General features: G+C 42.7%; 1 pseudogene; it reads right to left on the bottom strand.

Annotated features, from left to right (window-relative positions):
- Window positions 1–1,877: 1,877 nt before the first annotated feature.
- Window positions 1,878–5,295, bottom strand: LOC144367160 (primary cilium assembly protein FAM149B1 pseudogene; annotated as a pseudogene).
- Between the last annotated feature and the right edge of the window lie 3,031 nt (window positions 5,296–8,326).

Raw genomic sequence — 8,326 nt, 5'->3', positions numbered from 1 at the left:
TGCCTCAGCCTCCTGAGCCACTGAGATTACAGTCATGGGCCTCCATGTTTGGCCATCTGTGATATTTTTATGGATCACCAAAGGATCTTAATCATTAGACAGCGATCAAGCTGCAGTTTATGAAAAGACATGCAAACATTGTGAAACCTAGTGAACAGAATACATTATGTCCATATTGATTGCAATATCTCTTCAAGTTCTTTGAGAGTAGGATAAATATGAATGTAGCTATCTTATTGAAGAAAGAGGATTTTTAGATAAAATGCCTAGGAATAAAACTGTAAAATGGGTCAATCCAATGTGGTAAACCTGAAAGTATATTGAAATAGATCAATGTATAGGATCAGAAAATTGGTACAATTGATATAAAATTGGTGGATGACTGTCATAATAAGCAGGTTAATATTATCTGTATATTAGTAAAGTCAATTCTATTTTGGCTAAATAACCTCTCCCAGAAGAAAATTCTGACAGTTGTGGAGAACTAGGTCTTTCTCTTTTCAAAGTTAATTCTAACACATTTAAAAACATACTATAAAAAACTTAATCCCACTGGCATTATTCCTTTATATGCATTAAACAACTACCAACCATGAAGAAGGACACTAAGTAGAAGGGATAAAATCATGAACACAATGGATCTAGTCCTAACAGTGAAATTTACAGTAGTAAAAACAGACATTAATTTTTTTTTAATTGCAGACATAGATTTAACTATGATTTTGATGGGCTACAGAGAAAAATTGCTAGATGCTGGGAGAAGGCAAGACCTTGTTTAGTCCAGCAGACTAAACATCTGCATCTCGAGAGCATTTACCAAATTACTGGGTCTCTTGAAACATGGGTCTTAGAAGCTCTGTGCCTTTCCTTGGATTTGCACTGTTTGAATTGTAGTTTGCTAGGCATGAAGCCATAATTGACCTATTGGTCAGAACTATCTTGTTTGTAAATGAGAATTCCACAATAGATGCAGATAGCCAATGTGGTAAATAACAGGTCTTAACTCCAATCTTTGGGGTAACCAAATTTCTACATACAGAGTCTTACTTGATGTATTCCCACATTCTTTCAGCATTTTCAACCTGAGTGGATTGCTACTATTGTATTCTAGGATGTTCCCTGAGGATACCCTTAGCAGCTTGCATTATTTCTGCTCCAAAATTAACATCTTGAGCAGGGAAAGCTTGTTGTCTAAGGTCTTCCACCACAAGGCAGAATATCCTATGGGGAGGGTGTGGTAGAGGAAAGAGGCTCAAGACATCACTGAGAAGCAGACAGTTTCCACTCACCTACTACAAAATATGTACCCCTAAGGTATGTCCCCAGTGACCCACTTCCTTTGCTCACACCCTACCTAGCTACAGTTACCATCCTGTTAATCCCTATTAGTGAATTAATTCACTGATTGGGTTGAAGTTCTCATAGCCCAGTCATTCACCCTTTATACTTCCTTGCACAGTTCATACATGAGGTTTTGGGGATGCCTCATATCTAAACCATAACAATACTCACATTGACTATTTATATTTGGACTTAACTTTTTAAGTAAAATTTTTAGTGGCATAGAAGATACCAATCTTTTAATTTGTCCCCAATCTGGCCAATTAGGAACTCCAGCTGCCTAAGTTTGAATAGGGGCCTACTGTTCCAGATCTGCTATTCTCTTTCCTCCCCATGGATAGCCAATACTACTTCTTTGTGATTATTCCTTTGAATTAACTTCATTAACAATAACAAATTTAGGGGCTTTTTAAGGTCCCTCTAGAAGTCTGAATGCCTTTAGCCTTGTTTTGCAGTAAACAGATTTAGAAGTAATTGTTCCAAATGGTCCTAAAGAAATTATAAAATTTAATTGAAATATATAAAATAGACAAAAATGGAAGGTTTAGCTTTATTTCAATGTGTTGACCAAATATCAGGTAAATTCATAGCCTTATTACAAGTCTAAAACAAGTGGTTTTAACATATCACTATCAAAATCTGAAAAATTTTGAGAATTTAAGAGGTCATTTTGAAAAACAGAACATTAATATTAACGCCTATTTTAGATAGGTCATATGATCTAAAGTATCCAAATAGAGAGATAAAGGAAACAGTATAACTGACTATAAAATCAATCACCTCACACATTTTCCAATGGAATAAAAAGCTATCTATGAAAAGTAGGAGAAAATAGAAATTAATGTTTAGGATATCAACAAAGGGATCAAAACTTTTCATGAGTAAAATTGAAATAGTAGTCACTTACTACCTCTTTAACTCACACATCCCTTATCTTGGAATACTATTTCTTTAAAAGGATAGAAAATTAGCATAAAAGACAATTACCATAAAAGACAAATATATTAATAGATTTGACTATGCAGACTATGAGTCCCTTGAGCCCAGAGCTGTGAGCTTTATCTCTTTTCCAAGTATGGTGTTTTCTAGAATGCATTCAAGTAACATTTAATGGGTGGATTCTAGTTGATCTTGTATACATGCTCTCCATCATTTGATGGTCGAACACTGATTCTTGAAGTCTTCCCACATGTTTGCTGCAGCCTGATAGGTTCTTCTCATTTGCCTTCTGGTCCCTGCCTGGTTTTAGAGATTGGCCACCTCTGCTTTGAGATTTTTGTAGAGGCATGCAAATGAGGACCTGCAGATCCCCTACTGGGTCAGGCTTGATGAGGGTACTCAAGTGCATGTGAAGGCTGATACTGTGTTTCTGGCATAAATGACCGAGTTGTATTGGGCCTATCTTGAGGCTGCTGATGGTTAGGCTCATCCACCACTGCACTTCGGGCTCCCCTGGAATCACCATGGGGTTTCATTTGCCTTTGTGGCCCCACAGGGCTCAGGTGTTCCACTTCACTTGTGCCAATAGGTGGCAGCAGATTATTTTGACGCAGGGGTATTGGTGAGCGAGAGGAGAGCCAGTCAACTGCCAAAGAGAGGATTTCTTCCACAGGTCCTGGTGTTCTGATGCGTGGGTGGCTTGTGCTGATTGGAGGAAGGATACGTGGTGGGAGGTTACGTCTCCTATATGTACTAAGCTCCAAGTTTTGGTTTGGCCAATTTCGGGTTGAAAAGATGGTACTGGGCCCAGGCCTCATAAGTAGCTTGTCATCAAGATCTAGGAGCTTGTCAATTGGGTAGAGATTTCTTGGCTTTAGAGGCATCCTATGAATCAAGAGATCTTTTGCATTTGGCTGATGATCACTTGCTTGACAGATACTCATCAGATTCGAGGTGACAGACAGCACCTTGGACTGTGGCACTGGAGGTAACACCAAAGTATGTGGTTCACTCAGCACAGAGAGACTTTCTGAATCTGGTCTGGTGACTGCAACATTACTCTTATCATCCGAAGCAAATCTCTCCCAGTAACTACGTATAAATGGCTCCAAACAGCTCACAGTTTTGCTCCACACTTTGCGAAACACATAAGCAAGAATGTCCTCTTTCATGCAGTAAAATGGAGCAATGGGAGGGCACATTAATTTCTGTTCTTTTGTAGCTGCTTCTGATTTATTTTCATGAAATCCCTCTTCCATAACTGTATGGTCGAAAGCTAGGTATTCCTCAACTATTCCTTCTGAGAAGATTATACAGTCTTCTTCTCTTTCCACAGCACACAAACCAGGAGATATTGCTGAATCTCTTTCTTGAGACAAGGCTGCTTCATGTGAAGCCGAAATAGCAGGTGGGGATCTAGGATATAATCCATAACCTTCACTTGGAGTAATTATCTGTTTACTCAGAATCCTGAGGTGAGGAAAGCTAGAAGTCCACTGTTGGCACTCTTCTTGTAGACTCTTGGTATGCACACTTGACTTTTGCTCATATAAGAGCTCATCAATGGCTGTGAACATGGCCTGGACTTTTTCAGTGGCATCTTTATCAAGTTCACCATATCCCCAGGAGAAGTCTGAGCTGCCTTCTGTAGAGATCCCTGTGCCACTATAACTTGGAAAAGCAGATCTTGAATTCCCAGTGTTGCCTGATGTTAAAGGTGATTCTTGAGTGAAGTCAGACTCACTTTGGGAACTTGTGTCTTTTTCATGGCCATCATTAGAAGAGGAAATTTCATCCAGTTGCTCTTGAAGGGGATGAAGATTAAGAGCATGTTTTGTTACTCCTTTCAGCTCCAAGGTCTGCGGCACTGCCTTCCACGTATGGTGTTTTCTAGAATCCATTCAAGTAACACTTAAATATTTGCTTTGCTTATGTTAGAACCTGCAGTGGGAAAGGAAAAAAAAAGTCTATTATGTAACATAAAGAAGGCACTTTAATTTGTAGTAAATGCATATGGAAATTAGTACTCGATATTGAGAGAGAACATCGAAGGGATATTTAACCCAGTTGAAAAGGAGTAAGTTTCAGGGTATTTTGTTGTGTTTATTTCTGCTAGAAGCAATGCCTTCTGTGTTCTAATTTTAGATGGAACCCAGGGCCTCACACATGCTGAATGAGCACTCTACCACTGAGCCACAATCCCAGCCCAAGAAGATACTTTTTAATTGGGCACTCAGTTTTATATGTTTTGAGGTATCAAACTAAAATAGAGCTGTTTGGGTGGCAATTTATAATTGAGAGAGGGGACTGGGAATTAGAATGCTATTTCAGTAACCAAAATAAAATATAAAATAAATGATCTAATGACCACTTTATCATTTTTAATTTTTTTCCAGTCATTTCTAGTCCATTCTTGGAATTTCCCAATCCAGCACACAGTCTTCTCTAACCCCTGCTCCTTCTGTGTCTATTATGACTTTATCTACTCTATTATCCAGTAACTCAGTGGTTATCATAATGCCTGTCCTCCCATTATCTAGCTCATCCCCAGATTCTCCTGACCCTACACATGAAGTTTTGAACATATGCACATCTCTTCCTTCCACACCAGCCTTATTCTAAGCACCTGTCATTTCTCACCTGAACTCATCATTAGTCAGGAGAAACAACTATTCCATTTCTAGAATCCATTTTCTTTTTTCCAGTCAGAGGGATCATTTTTCCTTTAGAACCCAACATTTATTTTTTGTTTTTAATAGACAAATAATAATTATTACTGGTCATTTCCTCAAATTCTTGATATTTCACTATATTTATGCTCTTATCTTCATTATTCCCTCATTTATACTTTCTTGGGATTCTTTAATTACTTTTTCTGGCTTATTTTGATGTATATCTTCTCAGATTTGAATTTAAGGATACAAATATCACTCTGAGTACAACTTCATCTTACACAGTTTGATATTTTGGATGTTTGCTATTATCTAGTTCAAATGATTTTATAATATCCATTTTGCTGTCTTCTGTGCACTCTGAATCATTGAGAAGTTTCTAAGTTCTGAACGTTTGGGAGATTTTCTAGTTTTCTTTCAGCTTTTGACTTCTAATTTAGTTCTACTGTGATATGCTTTGAATTTCATCTGTCCTTTGAAATTCACTTACACTTGCTTTATAAGAAGCCCATATTTGCTTTAGGTAATTGTTCCTTTCTCTAAAAAAATTTTTTAAGTTTGTTGTTGGGTTGTTAGATGTATGTCAATTGGATTGAATTTACTTTTTATTTTATTAAGTTCATCTATTTCTGTTCACTTGTCTTCTTATCAGTTACCAAGTGAAGCATGTTGACTCTCTCTGTGCCCTTTGTAGGATTTCTCATTGCTGTTCTGTCATTTTTGCTTTTGTATCTTTACACTATCATCTTAGGTGTGCCCAATCTGCTTTAGACTTGTCTATTAAGCTCTTAATTTCAATTATTATCTTCACTTATAGAGTGTCTACTTCATACTTTCTTTTGGTAAATTCATCTTGTCTAATGAAAGATTTCATCTTGACATCATTTTTTTGACCATTTTAATTATACTTATCTTTAAGGCCCAATATGAAAATTCCAATATCTGAATCATCTTATAGGAAAGTTTTATTGTATAGGTCAATTCCTTACTATTTCTATTATTAGCTACTTGTTAAAATTCAAATGCATGCATGAACAATTGCTATAGAATCAAAAGATGGTATGATTAAAGGTCAAGAAGCAGCAAATAGCTTTGGGGTTGTGACTCAGAGATAGAGCTCTTGTCTTGCACGTGTGAGACATTGGCTTTGATTCTCAGTACCAAATACAAACAAATGAATAAAATAAAGGTCCAGAGACACCTACCCAAGCTTAGGCCCTTCGAAGATGCACTGGAGCCAGGGCTCACTGTAGCCCAGTTTCATCCCACCAACAGCAAGATTCTCAGGCCCAGCCAAAGAATGCTTCCACTCACTTGCAGACACCTGCCAGAGCTCATATACAGTCCAGATCTTCCCCCACCGACCTGCTCGGGAGGTCAGACACAGGGTATGCCCATGTCCACCCCTCAACTGGGAGACCTGCACTGAGCTCTGGTCTGGCCCAGGACCACCTGTGCACACCAGCAGACACCCACTGGAGCTCAGGCTCTGTCCAGATCAGCCTCGTGAACCTGCATGGAGCCCAGGAAACGGTAGGTCCAGGTCCATGCCAACGCTGGCCAACCCTCACCAGAGCTGACACTCAGACCAGGCCTGCCTCTGCCCACCGGCAGACCACTTCAGGAGCTCTGATCCAGTCCAGAGCCACCCTAAGGACCTGAGCCGGAGAAGGGGCCCAGGGTAGCCCAAGTCCATCACTCACCCTGAGACTGTCCCCAGAGCTCAGGTTCTGCCCAGGACTGACTCCACCCTCCAGCAGCTCCCTCCAGAGCTCAGGTTTGGACCAGGACAGGCTGCCTACCAACAGACACTCCCTGGTGGCCAATCCCGGTCCATTTCAGCCTCAATGACCTGAGTGGCAGCTGAATCCCAGAGTAGGCCCTGCTGCTTCCCACCACCAGCTGACCCCTGCTCTATCTCAGCATTCAACCAGAGAAGCCTTGCAGATGTGCACAGGAGCCTGGGCACAGGGTAGCCCTGGGAACATATGGCCACCACCAGACCCCCACCTGAGTTCAGGCTGAGCCAAGGACCAACTCGGCCCACAATCACATGGCCCAAATTGGCCTCAGTGACCTGCAGTGGAACCCGGACAAGTGGAAGTCCAGATCCATCCTGCCACCTGCAGAACCCCAGCAGAGCTCAAGCTCTTCCCACATCCAACTCAAAGACCTGGCAGGAGACAAAGCTCAAGTCCAGGATAGCCCAAGTCCATTCAGTCACCAGGAGATGGCCACCAGAGCTAAGGCTCCACCCATGACTGACTCTGCCCACTGGTAGACAGTACCTGAAGTTCAGTCCCAGCCCAGATAATCCTTGCTGACAAGGCACAGGAGCCAGGCCCAAGGAAAAACTGGGACCAACTGCAACAAGGACCACCTCCACCCACAGGCAGAACCCGAATCAAGTTCATATGAGGCCCAGAACCATTGTGTTGACCAGCTCAGGAGCTCTGGAAAAGTAGGCCTTGTTCCATGCAGCCACTGACTGCCCCCTGCCCCCCACCCAGTAGATCTCAGTCTCTGACCAGATAAGCCTTGGAGATGTGCACAGGAGCCCAAGCACGGGGTAGCCTGGAAACATATGGCCACCGCCAGACCTCCACCCGAGCTCAGGCTTGACCCACGACTGACTTCACCAACAGGCAAAAAAACACCCTTCAGAGCTCAGAGCTCAGTCCAGCCCAGGTCCACCTACAATACCTGCACCAGAGCCCAGGCAAGGATAGGCATGTTCCATTCCCCCACTGACTGACCCCTGCTGGAGCTCAGGCTCAGCCAGGACTGCCTCCACCCACAGGCAGACCCCTGCAGGAGCTCATAAATGGCCCAGATCGCCCTGCTGACCTGCACAAGAGCCTGGTCAAGGGGAGGCCAAGCTGCATCTGCCACTTGCAGATCCCCACCAGAGATCCAACTCGACGACTTGGCAGGAGACAGAGCCAGACCCAGGGTAGCCAAATCCATCCAGGCACCAGGAGACTGGCACCCAAGCTCAGGCTCCGCCCATGACTGACTCCGCCCACTGTCAGACAGTCACCAAAGTTCAGCCCCAACCAAGATCAGTCTCAGTGACAGGCTCAAGAGCCTGGCCCAAGGTAGGCTTGGGACCAACTGCCACAAGCACGCCCCAAGCAGAGTTAATGCCAGACACAGGACTGCCTCTGCCCACAGGGACCCCTGCTGGAGCTTATCCATGGCCTCACAGACCAGGAGCTCAGGCTCCATCCACAACTGTCACCTGAGCACAGGCTCCGCCCACAACGGACTGCGCACAATGAAAAACAGTTGCTGAAGTTCAGCCCCAGCCTGGATCAGCTTCACTGATAGGTACAGGAGCCTGGCCCAAGGTAGGCCTGGGACCAACTGCCACA

Source organism: Ictidomys tridecemlineatus, chromosome 10, assembly GCF_052094955.1.
Source record: "Ictidomys tridecemlineatus isolate mIctTri1 chromosome 10, mIctTri1.hap1, whole genome shotgun sequence".
Taxonomy (NCBI): domain Eukaryota; kingdom Metazoa; phylum Chordata; class Mammalia; order Rodentia; family Sciuridae; genus Ictidomys; species Ictidomys tridecemlineatus.
The sequence above is the reverse complement of the archived record's forward strand: the minus strand, read 5'-3'. Positions and strand labels throughout refer to the sequence as shown.